This window comes from Balaenoptera acutorostrata, chromosome 1, assembly GCF_949987535.1.
Source record: "Balaenoptera acutorostrata chromosome 1, mBalAcu1.1, whole genome shotgun sequence".
Taxonomy (NCBI): domain Eukaryota; kingdom Metazoa; phylum Chordata; class Mammalia; order Artiodactyla; family Balaenopteridae; genus Balaenoptera; species Balaenoptera acutorostrata.
In genome coordinates, this window is record NC_080064.1 from 189592574 (window position 1) to 189607906 (window position 15333).

Sequence of the window (15333 nt, forward strand, 5' to 3'; positions counted from 1 at the left end):
AGAGCATAACTTCTATTTAGAAGATTCCTTCAAAAGGAAGCTGCATTCTGAGTTCCAAATGACTGACCAGAAATAATTAGGAAGACTGACTATACAGAGGAACGCTAGGGACTGTCTTTATATAAACAGCAATGCATCTAAGAAAATACTATGTGTGCCTATCAGTACAGCAATAACATGTGTTGAGAATCTGGCCTACGCTTTTGAAAAAAGTCATATATAAACTCTGATACAATGTACAATGTACCCACTGCCAACAGAGAGACCTCAAGTATTATATGGGATCTGAGGAGAGCATTAGCTTCGCTGATTCTGTTTGCTCGTTCTTGAAGGCAAGGAATTGATGAAGAAGAAAATATTTGACATGCACTCTGAAAAATAACTAGAATTTCTCTAAGAAATACGGGGGGAGAAGGGATTCTAGTCAGAGAAGGGATTCTAGTCAGAGGGAATCAGCGTGAGCAAAGCTTAAAGGAAGAATAAAAAGGGGTGCATTTGGGAACTAGTAGGTCCAACTTGACTGGAACGTGAGGCACACGAAGTAGAGGGGGAAACGGTTTAAAAGGTAGACTCTGCCCAAACTGTTAAGCTGCCACACACCACATGAACAGTCTGGATAGTTTATTTCTTTGGTACGTGGGAGAGAGCATTTCAATTTTCCTGAGGAGAAAAGAGTTATGACTGGGGAAGATGAATTTCAAGAAGAGAAGAAGTAAATCAAAGGGAAATATATGCATTAATAGAATCAAAAAGCAAAATATTCGTATTTGTCTGGGTAAGGCGGACCTCTTTTCACTAACAAAATATTTGTGTTACTCTGGGTATGCTGAACTCTTTTCACTAACAATAAACTTAGGGCAACAGTAAAGGCGAGGTAGCAAGAAAAGAAAAAGTTCACCCTCAGTGAATACTTACCGAATTTTGCATTCATCCACTCTAGTAAATTATTTTTAAAATTTCGACATGCAAGTTAAGCCTTATGTGTTAGGGTTTGGAGTAGCTTTTAATTTGAGTAAGGTCCAGGGAAGGAGGGAATCTTAAAGCTTTAAAAATGACCCTGCCAGTGTCAGGGTGGTAGCATGGAAATGCAAAGCAGTGCTGATGTGTCATTACAGAGGTGAGCTAGCTTCACAAGACCGCCACAGCATGTAGGAGGAGAAGGTAAAGGGAACTCAGAGATGACTACTACATTTCATTTGGGGTGTCTAGTTACCAGTAAGGGAACAGGTAAGTCAGGAAGGAAGATGCGAGTGTATTTTCAGCCATGATGGCTTCAGGATTACAGAAGAATGTCTAGATGGAGAAGTTCAGCAGGTGGTTGAACAGGCACCTGGGAGAGAACCTAGACCTTGGGAGTCATCTATACACAGATCTCTGCACTGACCCTGTGAGAATGGAGGGGTCTAACAAAGAAAATAGAAGAGCATGCGAGGAGAAGCAATGTTATTTTCCTTAAGAGTCGTAGAATCTTCTTTTCCCATCTCATCCTAACAGAGTGAAAGCCTTGCTACCTGCTTATTATGTGTGTGGGAGGGAACTGGATGTAGACGCTGATGCAGTGAGGATGTGTGAGTAGCAGGTGGGGAGGCAGAGGAAGGGTACCAGAACACTGCATCCATCGTTTGCCCAGTGGCTCATGCAGGAACCTGGATTTTTCCTGGATACCATTACGGGCTCCTGTGGCTGATAGGAAGTGTGCTCCCAGACTCCACAGGAAATAGGGTAACCTGTTTCCGAAGAGAGCCCACCCTTCTGTGGGGGCAGAATGTGATAACTGTGGGAAGAATAGGGAAGCTGAAAGCCATGAGTCGGAAGACACCTTATTCGTAACTCAACCATGGCAGGGAGATGTCACCAAAGAGAAACAGATGGAGACGTAAGTGGACCAGAGTCACCTCCAGTTGGGGAAGAACCCAACATGATGACCACATCATTCTCCTGCTTAAATCCCTTTAATGGCTTCTATTCATCTTAGTTTGAAGACCAAACTCCTTGGTGTAACTCACAAAAATCTGCACAGTTACTACTACTGCTAGCTCACCAAACTCAACACATGCATTTGCTCTGTGGCTCCAGGCATACTTCCACATTTCTAAACCTTCCTCAACTCGGTCCCATCTCACAGCCGTCATACTTCCTCCTGCCTGGGATACGTCCCGCCGCACACAACCCCCAGGTTTGTCTGCTTAACTCCCTCCTCTTCAAATTTCAGCTCAAACTCCCCCTCTCCCCCCACCATAGGTCAGGTCTCCTATGATCTATTATAATCTCACAGGAACCTTTACTTTCATAGCACTTATACTGGTTCATAATCATATATTTGTGGCTATCTGGTTCATGTTTCTCAACCTCACTAGAGAGTAAACTTCATGAAGACAAAGGTGATGTCTGTTGTTTTTCCCATTACATAGCCAGAACCTCATTAAGTACCTCACACTTAGTATGGTCAATAAATATTTATTAAACTACTTGATCCAGAAGACACTGTCTCCAGCACTATAATGAGACAAATATCATTAGCCTTAAGCCATCCATACCAATATTCCTCCTTTTTATTGATGGAATAGCCTGATGGTGGCGAAGCTCTAGAAATAAGATTTCAGCTTTCTTTAGAAACTAACATTTCTTAATATCTAAAAAGCTATTACAAATTAATAACATTAACTTTTTTTTGGTGGGGGGCCATGCCCTGCGGCATGCGGGATCTTAGTTCCCTGACCAGGGGTTGAACCCGTGCGCCCTGCAATGGAAGCACTAAGTCCCAACGATTGGACCGCCAGGGAAGTCCCACAAATTAATAACATTAACTTTAAAAATATTAACACATCAATAGAAAAAATGGACTAAATACATGACAGGTGCATATTTCACTGGCTAAGAAATACAAACGGTCATTAAACATACACAAGCATATACTCCACTAGTAATCAAAGAACATGGGAAAGATAAGAACTACATATATTCTTATATATTTATTCAATTTCTTTTAATAATTAAGAACTACTAGTCAGAACCTAAAAAACAAAACAAACAAACAAAACCAAACAGAAAAAGACTCATGGAGACAGAGAACAAACTGTTGCTCATGATAGGGGAGGGCATTAGGGGTGGACAAAACAGGTGAAGGGGATTAAGAGGCACAAACTTCCAATTATAATAAAGTCACAGGGATGCAATATACAAAATAGGTAATATCGTCAATAATACTAAAGGGTGACAGATAACTAGTCTTAGCATGGTGATCATCTCGTAATGTATGTAAATGTCGAATCACTATGTTGTACACTTGAAACTAATATAATGTTGTATGTCAATTATATTTAAATTTTAAAAAAAGAACTCTAGGGCTTCCCTGGTGGCGCAGTGGTTGAGAATCTGCCTGCCAATGTAGGGCACACGGGTTCGAGCCCTGGTCTGGGAAGATCCCACATGCCGCAGAGCAACTGGGCCAGTGAGCCACAACTACTGAGCCTGTGCATCTGGAGCCTGTGCTCCGCAACAAGAGAGGCTGCAATAGTGAGAGGCCCGCGCACCACGATGAAGAGTGGCCCCCGCTTGCCGCAACTAGAGAAAGCCCTCGCACAGAAACGAAGACCCAACACGCCATAAATAAGTAAGTAAATAAATAAATAAATAAATAAGAACTCTACAAGTAACTCTTGACAGTTTTTACATGTAGAAATGAACAGAGAAGGAACTCCATTGTCTAGTAATGCCGTCCTGGTAGTGACTAAATCTCCTGCTTACAACAACTTTAAACAAAAAACAACAGATGAAATGATCAAAGTACCAACAAGGTAGTAAGGAATTACTACACCGAAGAAAAGAGAAAAGAACAACTCAAGAGACAAAAGAGCCCCTGAAAGATGCTTTTGCTCTTTAGACATCTGTCAGACTCTGAAAATGTTAACTTTCATTTTTACAGCCTCCCAGGTCAACAGGAATAGAAATCAAAGCCCTGTCTTCCAGAAAATAAGAATTCATTTGGAAATGCTTCCCACAAAAAACATTTGGACTCCAAAGGATTACACATACTTAAAATCAGTCCTTGCACAGTCTCATACTCCAGAACTAACTTTTCAAAAACAATGAGCTAAGGAACACACATGTGTGTGCATGCAAACACACACACACACACATATGCACACACACAACTTGAGCAAGAACTAACAGAAACCACAAAATGAAAAACAGATCCACTAAGACTTCAGAAATTGGAATAATCAGACTTATTATGTGGCAGCAAAACCTTATCATCCAAATCCAAGCAAAGTAGTATGAGAAAGGTAAAATGAAGTCCAATATTACTCAGACATAGAGGCAAAAATCCGAGACAAAATATTTGCAAACAGAATCTAGTCGTACATAAACCCACATACTATAGCAGCATCAAATTAGGTTTATCCAAGAAATGCAAGGTGGGTTTAACATTGGAAATATCTGAGCATTGAGATCAGAAATACCCAGGCATTTAATGGGTAAGACTCTTCCTCTGGATGCACTTCAATAGATACTATGACTCTATTACATTTGCAGGTCTACAGTTGGCCATCCCTTTTTTACTAACTCCTTCTGGCTTTAGCTATGTTCATAAAATATCAATATATTCAATTATGTTATAGCAGAGGTTGTAAAGTGGAGACTTTGGGTCAAATTCAGCCCACAGTTGGTTTTTGTTTGGCCTGTGGTGTTTTAAAGAAAGTGAAGCCGACATTTACAAATTGAGAAATTTCAATAAATCCTGGTTTGGGGACTTCTTTCAAAAAACAGGAATATCTGGCAATAATGGCCCCTATGTTTACCTGGAAACAATCAGCTACAGCTGAGGAATAGCTGCTCCTGTTAGATAAGGTGTGTATTCTCCTGTTCACTGAGAACTCTGCCAGTCTGGCCACGTGTCACTTGCCATTAATCTGTATGTGTTCTTTTTTTCTCCCTCTCAGAGTAAACTTGAGAGAAAAATAAAATATGTGTTGTTCTATCTTGCCGATGAGAGAAAAAAGGAAACTGGACAAAGAGGGGCCTATATGTCAAAGAAAAGTAAAGGAAAGCACATATTTTTGTGAAAGTGAAGACTATCACTTCGTGTTCAGTATGTTAAACCTGGTCAGCTTCACTCCTTTATATGCCCTGCCTGGATCTGCAGGCATAAGTCTGTGACCTTTGGGTTACAGTCACGTCCAAATGGCATGGAAGCAGTCTGCCTCATTCTAGGGACTGTCTACTTTTATATTCTGTTATGTGTTGACTTTACAATTTAGCTTTCAGAACGCAGTCTTATTTCCCTAATTCCCTAGTTCCTGAGATGCACCTCTCCAGCCCCCAAATGCTGATAGAATTTACAAGTCACCATCGTTACTTATCATTTATCTTGAACTTAGACTGAAAAGCAGCTAACACCTCTGTTCACTCTTCTCCCCTTGTTTCCTCCCCCTCACCCCAAAATAAGTTGTTACCGAATCTGAAAAAAGAAAAATGTTGACAGGAATGTTTACACCGTGACCACAATATATAATAGTAAGTTGGTATCTCAAGTGGGAGTTGATTCTCATAAACATTTGTTCAAAATACATAAATATTATTATGGCATGTGAGGCAGTAACTAGACTTATTTTAGACTTTTTTGTCTAATGGACGGGTAATAGTTACTTATCATAATGTTGTCCCTGCTCTTTGGGGAAGTTATCACCAGTGACTATTATAATCTCACAATAGTAAAACCCAGCCCAAGCCTACAAAGCAAGACCATGTCTCTTCATCCATGTTTTCCCAATAAAGCAGTGAACCTCAGATTGAATGAGCCAATGAATGGACAAGCAGATGGTAAAACCTGTTTCCAGTCTTGATTCTTCTATTATAATACCATCATGTGATAGTTATAATAGGGCTTCTGTCCTGACATTTACTGATGCTGAAATACAGACTTCAACATTTTTTAAATGGTATTTCTATCCAGGGCCCCAGAATTGTCTGCATTTATTTAAAGACATATCCAGAAAGCAGTTGATTTTCCTTTCGGTGAATACATTTGGAAAGAAGCTATAAAGATGGTGTATACAAACGACTAGATGTCAAATTGGAGATGCTGTGTCAGAATACATGGTTTATATAGCTTATACTCATAGGCTTGATTTCTTACGTTTAGACTCAACCATGAGAGAGAGCGAAAGAGGGCCAGAAGTGTGTGTGTCTAATATAATGAAGCTTTAATAGAGCAATATTTGTTTTAAGGGTTAGTTGTATAAACAGATATGAAAGCCATCTGTTTGCCCCGTAAGTGCTACTTAAAATTTATAACAAAGGACAAAGTACATTTCAGCAGACAACAGAATATAGGTCAAGATCACACAATAGTTAGTAGTATAGCAGGACTAGAATCCTAGGTGTCCCAAGTCCAAGTCCAAATCCAGTAGCCTGTAACAATTTGCACCAGGGGGTTAGAATCTGAGAATAAAATTGTATGCAGAAAGGTCAGTGTTTTAACTGTGAAGTTGTGTTTACCAGCTTTAAGAAAGGCAGCAAGTATGCACAGTTCTTAGAATGGCAGTAGAGGCTGGAGTGAACAAATGACTCACAGAAGATATAAAGAGGTTACTAAATGGACACACCACTGTTTTTGACTGCAAATACTAATTCAAGTAAATTTTGCCCTAAAATTTGAAAAAGTAGCTGCATCACCCAAGATGTTCACGGTATTAACAAAACAACTTCTCCAATAACAGTCCTGTGTGCTCTGAGAGAAAAACTTTCCACCTCATAATAAGTGTGCAGAGCATTCCAAATGTGTAAATTAGATATAGACTATTTCACGAATGTGATATTAAGAAAGGTCATGTTGGGGACTTCCCTGGTGGTCCGAGGGTTAAGAATCTGTCTTGCAATGCAGGCCAGGGGAACTAAGATCCCACGTACCGCGGGGCAACTAAACCCAAGTGCCGCAACTACTGAGCCCACACGTTACAACTAGAGAGAAGCCTGCATGCTGCAACGAAAGATCCCGCATGCCACAACTAAGACCCGACACAGCCAAAAAATAAGTATTTAAAAAAACAGCTCATTGAGCTGTACACTTAAGATTTGTATACTTTAATTACTTCATTATATGTATGTTCTACTTCAATAAAAAAGACAAAAAAGGGGCGAACAGACACACAAAATGAAAGGTCATGTTGGCAATATTAGAATATAAACACTGATTCCTCGTACATAGGCGTTACATAGGTTTTAGGAAACAGTCCCTTTATTTGGAGACAGTTTAAAAAATTAAATTAAGGAGCCCCTCTAGATGTCATTAAGAAGCCAGATTAGAATAAAATTGAAATGAAATAAACTTAAATTACAACATATTTGAAAACGTATGATATGAGAAGGGAAGTAGGAAAATATCAACCAGTGATAATTATGGAGTTTACAATTTTGTCATTGTGTCCCTAGCAATGTATAGGAAAAGGATATAGTAACATTTTGACCAAGGAGGTGTGTAGTAAACCAGGCAGATTTGGTTGATGTCAAGTATGACAAAACATGTCCCAGGTTATGACAGCCAGTATCTCTAAAAAAACAAATAATTTTCTTTCTGATCACTTCTATAGTCAACCAACCTTCTGGCCTTAATTCGGTTTCCCTGGTAAGTTCATTTACCAGGGAGAAAATGTATTGATAGGCCATTAGGAATATTTGGCCCACTTGGCAGTTATAATTATAAAGTAAATTAATAAACTGTCTTTTAGGCGCACATTAGTCTCCTGCAAGTTTTATTAAATTGTCTCAAATATCCAATGTCCTTATCACCTTCAGTGAGTATACTCGCAACGCCTCAAATCATAAGCTTAATGGGCAGATCTTGAACTTTGGTAACCTCACTAGGAGACACAGCCCAGGGGGCCCAGCCTGGATAGGTAGTTAGTCTCTAATCAGAATCATTATAATTACCAGGCCCAGAGCTCATGTTTACCACTTGCTGTGTGCATTTCTTAATAACTCAGCCAAGGTCAACAGTGTCTCCTGCAAAGCTTCTCATCAATCCAGAGAGAGTTTTCTCATGTGCGTGCTTCCACTGTATGATTTTGTGATAATGCAACTTTCACCTCTAAGAATGGGGGACGGGGAGGAAGGAAGAGGGAAGGAGGGAGAGGAGAAGGAAGGGTGGTTGGGAGGAAGAGTGGGTGGGAGGAAAGGAGGAAGGGAGGCAGAAGGGGAAAGAGAGGGAAGGGAGAAATGAAGAGAGGTAAAAAGGAAGAGAGAGAGGGAGGAAGGGGAGAGGGAGTGGGGGAGAGAAGGAAAGAAGGAAAGGAAAGGAATATGAATTCAGGAGCCTCAGCTCAAGTTTGAATCCTAGGTCTACTCCTTACTAGCTGTGTGAACTTGACCAAGTAACTATCTTAGCGATTTAGTGTCCTCATCTGAATAATGGAGATAATAGGATTTACTTCCTATCATGTGGGGATTAGAGTTACTACGTAAAAATACTTAGGACAGTGCCTGGCACATTGTGAACGGTTTCGCATTTTATTCCTAATAAATTTTCTAATCGACTGCACTTTCGCATTTTGCTACAGAAACTGTAAAAATCCTAAAACCAATTTCTCAAGTGCAGCAAATAAAGCCCAATGCCCGCTGATTAGGAAAACAATACTTATTTCTGTAAATATAAAAATAACAGGTGAGGCTGTGCTTGTTAAATTTTAGTGTGCATAGGAATCAACTGGGCACCTTGTTAAAATGCAGATTCTGATTCCATTGGTCTGAGGCAAGGAGAGTCTGCATTTCTTACAAGTTCCCAGGTGCTGCTGGTGCTGCTGGTCTGTGGGCCACACTTGGAGTAGCCAGACTGTAGATGGTTTGATTCAAAGGAAAAAAAATAATAGTTAGGAGGAAGAAAGTAAAATAGAATAATATAGTTAAAATGCTAGGGGAATGGCCACCAGTGGGGAGTACTCCATAATCAGCTGTATTATTATTGCTCAGAAGGCATTCTAGGCATGCCTTAGATTGCACAATGAATACATTTATTTCAAATATATGTGTTTTATATATGTATATGTGTGTATATATGTATAGAAACTGCATTTGTTTATGTTTTGTTCGTGCTTAACTGCACTTAGGGAGCATCTTATTGAAAAAAAAATCCTGCCAATACTTTTGTTATGAGAATAATTAGCTAATTTACTGATACAGTTTATTTACATATTATTTAGAATATAAAATTAATATATTCTCATAGGAAAAATTCAATTATTTCAGAAACCTATACATTTAAAATGGAAAATTCCCCACTTCACCCTTAAAGTTCTAAGCTCCTAGACTAGTAACTATTAAGAGTTTGGTGTGATACTTTAAAATATTTTTTATTCTTATATATCCATGTAAGATTTTTTTTTCAGAAAATCTACACCACTATAATGCAACTTACTTTTTCCTCAAAGATATATCAAACATCTTTCCATGTTAATACATAGAAATTCACCTCCTTCTTTTCAGTGATTGCACAGTATTCCAACATACTATAACTCATTTACCCGTTCCCTATTGCTGTGTTTCTAGGATGTCTCCAATTACTTGCTATGACAAATAATGCTACAAAGAATTTTCTTATACATGTCTCTGTATAGGTGTCTGAATACATCTGTAATGTGGTTTTTGGAGTGAAATTGTTGTGAAGGATACAGACCATTGAATATTGACAATTGCCAAATTGCTTTTCAAAAAGGCTTCTACCACTGTTCCAGGAACCTGCCCTACTTCCGTGCACATTGTAAAACGGCCATTTGCAATCACTTTAACTTCTTCATAATCTGACAGGAAAAGGTCATCCCTTTATTATTTTAACTTTCATTTTCTTAATCACTAGTGAGATTTACTATCTTTTATAATGTCACTAACCATTTCAATTTCTTCTGTGAATTGCTTGTTCTTATCACTAGCCAATTTTTCTCCTGGGTAACCTTTTCCTTTTTCCTTTTTTTTTTTTATAAGAGCTCTCTGTATATTAGATATTATACTTCTAATATACATATTACATTTTTTATGGTTAAGATTTTGTTGGCTTGCTGTCTTTAATAAGGTATGTTATTGTACAGAAATTTTTATAGAATCAAGCATTTCACTCTGGATTCTCTTTTTCTATTTTTTTTAATGTTTTATTTCTTGCTTAGAGGCTTTTCCCTTCCCCCAAATAATAAAATATTCTCCCATTTTTTTGTAGTAATTTCATTTGTTTTAGTTTTAATGTTTACATCTTTAATCATATGTATATCAAATTGTTTTTAAAAATACACTTGCATGAGGCTTTTACCACTGGAATTATGGTTTAGTCAATACTATATTATTATTGCTACAAGAAAGGGTTAGAGAAGTTTATCATGTAAAATATCTAGATAGCCTAAAAAGGATAGGCCAGTGGTCCTAGCCTTTTCTAGGACCTACATTTTCTAAATGTAACTTTTATTCAATCTATTTTCATATTGACACCCCAAGTCAACTGTCATCAAACATTACTGCAAATTAATATTCTGAATTATTACATGTTGGTTCTGCCAGTATGTGATTCACTTTCATATTGCTGAGTCAGTACTTCAGAAAGAAAATTCTCTTCATTCAGGTCTCTGCTTAAATATCATCTCCTTAAAGGGACTTTCCATTGCCATCCTATCAAACCTCAGCTCCCTCCATCCTTCTGTCCCAGTTTCTTTTTACAGTTCTCACTGCTACTTGAAAAATTACATTAGACAGGCTTGTCTATTACTTGTCTCACCGTGAGGGTGGGGCTTTATCTCATTCACCACTATACCTCCAGCATCTAGAACAACTCAGGTATGTTGAATAAATTACCAAAGAATAAATTAACCAAAGATATTACCATATCTTGAAAGGTATGTCAAGATGTTAACATATCAAGTCAAAAACAAAAGGACTAGGTATGCTTAAAGTGGTGACTCTTTAGTTGGGTCAGTCACTGGATTTAGTGCCAGTAACTATGCGCTAAGGAAAATAACAAATTAAAGAACATGTATGCTTGCCTGATCTAGGAATTCACTTTACCTTAAAAAATAAAATTCCCCCCTAAAAACTGAACTATCCAGTTTGCCCGTTTCTATGCTTTATTCCTTACAAGCCCCAATAGGAGGCTTGTTAAATACATTAAAGCATATTTATATAACGGAATTCTAAGCAGCCATTTAAAAAAGATGTGATATAAGCATAATTATTAATATGAAAAGAAGTTTAGGGCGAAATAGCATGCAACATAATCCCATCTTCAGAAAAAGAAAATATCTATTACATGTGTGAGTGTAAACACATTCTCTGGAGAGATCTACATCAGAATACCAACACTGATTATCTCTCGGTAACGGGATTAGATTTGATTTTTATATATTTTTTCTTCTCTGTATTTTCTCATTTCTCTAAAATAAACACGTATTACTTATGTGAAAAGGAGAAATTGTTTTGCGGTGGAAGAACGTAGTAGTGTGTGAAGTGGGTTTGCACACAGCACCCACATCGACCTCATCCTCCATCCTTGGAGTGCCTTCCTACTCTGCAGACTGAAGAGTTAAAAACCAATTTCCATACGCTACCAAACGTAAAATGGATCGCTAGTGGGAAGCAGCCGCATAGCACAGGGAGATCAGCTCTGTGCTTTGTGACCACCTAGAGGGCTGGGATAGGGAGGATGGGAGGGAGACGCAAGAGGGAGGGGATATGGGGATACATGTATATGTATAACTGATTCACTTTGTTATAAAGCAGAAACTAACACACCAATGTAAAGCATTTATACTCTAATAAAGATGTTAAAAAAGAAAAAAAAACAATTTCCCAGACTTCCTTTGCAGAAAACCTAACGTAAGACTTGGAAGTGACAAGTAAGGCAGAAGCCATCTCCACGGCATGTGCAGCCGGGGAGAGGTGGCAGTTTTCTGCTTTCCCGTGTCTGGTCACTGGGTGCCTGCAGACAGTGTGGCAGGTCCACACTCCCAGAACACCACGTCTGCAGCCTGTTCTAACGTCAGAAACCCCACTGGCGAACCCCTTGGCCGCTGCAGTAGTAGCAGTTGCGTATGTTTTGCTGGAGTCTTTTCTGGGGACCCAAACTTGAGCCCATTTCTCCATACCTTCCAATGATTTTGTAAGGAACTAAGTAGTTTCAAAATTCCTCATATTAATTCCCATTCCTCTTAAAATAGCTAGAGTGGTTTGTTTCCTGCAAGTAAGTCGTCAATGATACAAAAAATATAAATTGTGTGTCATCAACTTTAAAAATAATGTATACTACACAAATCTATTTCAGAATGTGGAGAGGGCATGTGAGACTAACATACAAAAACATGTGGGGAAAAAGGATCACTAAGTACACTAACATGTTAATGTAGTCATCTCTGGTGGTAGAACTATGGGTAATTTCAATTTTATTTTGCTTATCTTTAAGTTTGCTTTTTTTTTTTTTAAGGGAAAACCTTAAAAGCCATGTTTTTTTCTGAAACAAAAACAGAATCCTCTTGCAGGAAAAGAGCAATTTCTGAATGTATCCTGAAATGTTTTAGGCAACTAGGATTAGTAACTAAAGGTATTAATCTGCATGTAACACTGTAGCACACACAGGAGTATGTATCATAGTGTAAGCAGAGGAGCAAGTCCTCATGGTTCATGATCTCAGAACAAATATTTGTCTATTCTAGTGACACAGTCAAGCTGACTGCTCTCTGCTAGAAAAAGGGCAGCTATCTTGGGAACTAAACATATGAAATTGAGACTAGCCAGTACCGCAGCTGTTGGTGAGCTTTCTTTGTTTAAAACAGCAGAAGTATATCCCTTAGAATTGGCTATTTTAAAAGGCATAAAACAGAATGGAAGTGCCTTCACCTACCCAATCATTACATGAGATTTCAGAAAAGAAAGGGCAAAAGTGAAATGAGCAAATCAGACTTTCTTTTAAACATTTCTTTAAAAAAATTTTTTTCCCACATAACTAACATTTATGTATTTCTGAATTGCTCTTTATTCCTCCATTTTCTCTACCCACTAGCTTCATGACTTAGGACGCAGAAAAGGATAAGTCATACTTCTTTATTCACTGGCAGAAATTATCATGAAGGGTCACAATGCATTTGCAATCAAGGAAGCAGATAAAATAAACCATTCTTAAGCTATGGAAACACCTATCAAGGAATTTTATAAGAATTAGATTAATAAGAAAATATCCTTATATCTATTAACTCAGTGATTTTATAAAGCTAATATTTATTTATTTACTTTTTGGCCTAAAACAACATAAATTTATTCTCTTACAGTTTTGGAGGTCAGAGTCCAAAATGAGTCTCACTGAGCCAAAACTAAGATGTCAGCAGGGCTATGTTTCTTTCCAGAGGCTCTAGGGGAAAACCCCTTGCCTTGCCTTTTCCAGAATAAAGTTAATTTTTAAATGTCACTTGATACTAGCTATTTTTATTAAAAGCATCTTTCAATGACAAGTTTTTAATTTTCATGAACACTAATTTTGATCTTTTATGGTTGTTTTCTGTCACCTAAGATATTCACCTCTGTTTCCTCTAAAAACCTTTGTATTTTAGCTATAACATTTAGGTCTGTGATCCATCTCAAATTCATTTTAGTGAAGTAGGGGATCATGGTTCATTTTTTTCCATGGAGATATTTAGCTGTTCCGGCTCCATTTGTTGAAAAGATTTCCCTTCTCTGTTGGATTGCTTTGCTACCTCTGTCAAAAATCAAGTGACCATATAAATGTAGATTTGTTTCTAGGCTCTCTTCTATCCCACTGAGTTATTTGTTGATCCTTACGCCAGTATCACACCGTCCTTGATTACTGCATACTACCTACTACAATACTCCTTGTATTGCTTTACAAAATTTAAGACTCTACAAAAGAGGGTATATAAATTAAGTTGAAATAAATGTATGGGCTCAAGATGAGCTTAAAATAATCCTTATGAAATCATTGTTAAACTGTATCATGGCTTTGAAAACACTCCATAATCACTATCGTTTCCAAAGTGAAGTAGATTTACCCACAAATGAAAAACTACAAATTCTTTATGACCTTCAACTGAAATTATGTATGAAAAATATTTCATTAATTTTACTACTCAACTTCCCACCAGGTCTTCCCCACATTAGTTAAAAATACCACAGTGTAGTAAGCCTAAAAACAATCCTTAGGCAGTGTGCTCGGTGGTCCCGAGGATCTGTCTCTTGCTTCAACCGTGTTTGGACGGAATAGACCCAGGGACGCCCCTCGTCCCAGCCTCTGACCACCCTCCAACCTTTTTTCCAGTCTTAACTTTTGGAATCAGCCACTCAGCTACCCTCGGCCACCAGGCCCGGCCAACACCATTTTTTGAGCTTAACTCCTTATTAACCCATCAACCGGGAGCTCCAGGACTCCTCAGAATGACTCCACCCAGGTGGAGGCTGTCCTCCACCGCCTGGTCAACATGCACCCGCAGGCCTCCTACACCTACCTCTCTCTGGGCTTCTATTTCCAACGAAGCGTTGTGCCTCTGGAGCGCGTGGGCCACTTTTCCCGCGAATCGGCCGAGGAGCAGCGTGAGGGCGCCGAGCGACCCTTGAAAATGCAAAACCAGTGCAGCCACCTGGCCCTCTTCCAGGACGTGCAGAAGCCGTCCCAAGAGGAGTGGCATAAAACCCAGGACGCTGCTGAAGCCGCTGTGTTCATGGAGAAGAACCTGAATCAGGCCCTCATGGACCTGCGTGCCCTGGGTTCTGCCCGCGCACAGCCCCGCCTCTGTGACTTCCGGGAGGGCCGCGTCCTAGATGAGCAGGTGAAACTCATCCAGAAGATGGGCGACCACCTGACTGAGCTCTGCAGGCTGGCTGGCCCCCAGGCTGGGCTGGGCCAGTATCTCTTCGAAAGGCTCATCCTCAAGCACGACGAGGAGCCTCCAAAGTCCAGGGGCCTTTGAGGAGCCCCTCTAGTGTCAGGGCTGCTGCCTGAAGCAGCTCTCGGCAGCAAGTAGGCACCTTTTTAACACGCTGGAGCCTCTCCCAACCCTTGGCCCAAATGGAAACAATAAAGCTTTTTACAGGAAAAAAAAAATCCTTAAAAAAAATTCACGTGTTTGAAACTAGAGGATGCGTATAGTCTACCTGTTTAAACTTTTCCATAATAAAATATTAAAAAGTCATTTATCAATTTCAGAAAGGTACCTAGTAAAGAAAAAAGTAGATTTCCTTTATAAATGTTTTATAAAATTTCCTTTTTTTAAAAAAAAATTATTTATTTATTATTTATGGCTGTGTTGGGTCTTCGTTTCTGTGCGAGGGCTTTCTCTAGTTGCGGCAAGTGGGGGCCAC

General features: G+C 38.9%; 1 pseudogene; it reads left to right on the forward strand.

Moving 5' to 3' along the window:
• LOC103016386 (ferritin light chain-like) overlaps nucleotides 1-15084 on the forward strand; it is a 49136-nt pseudogene extending 34052 nt beyond the window's left edge.
• Nucleotides 15085-15333: the final 249 nt, after the last annotated feature.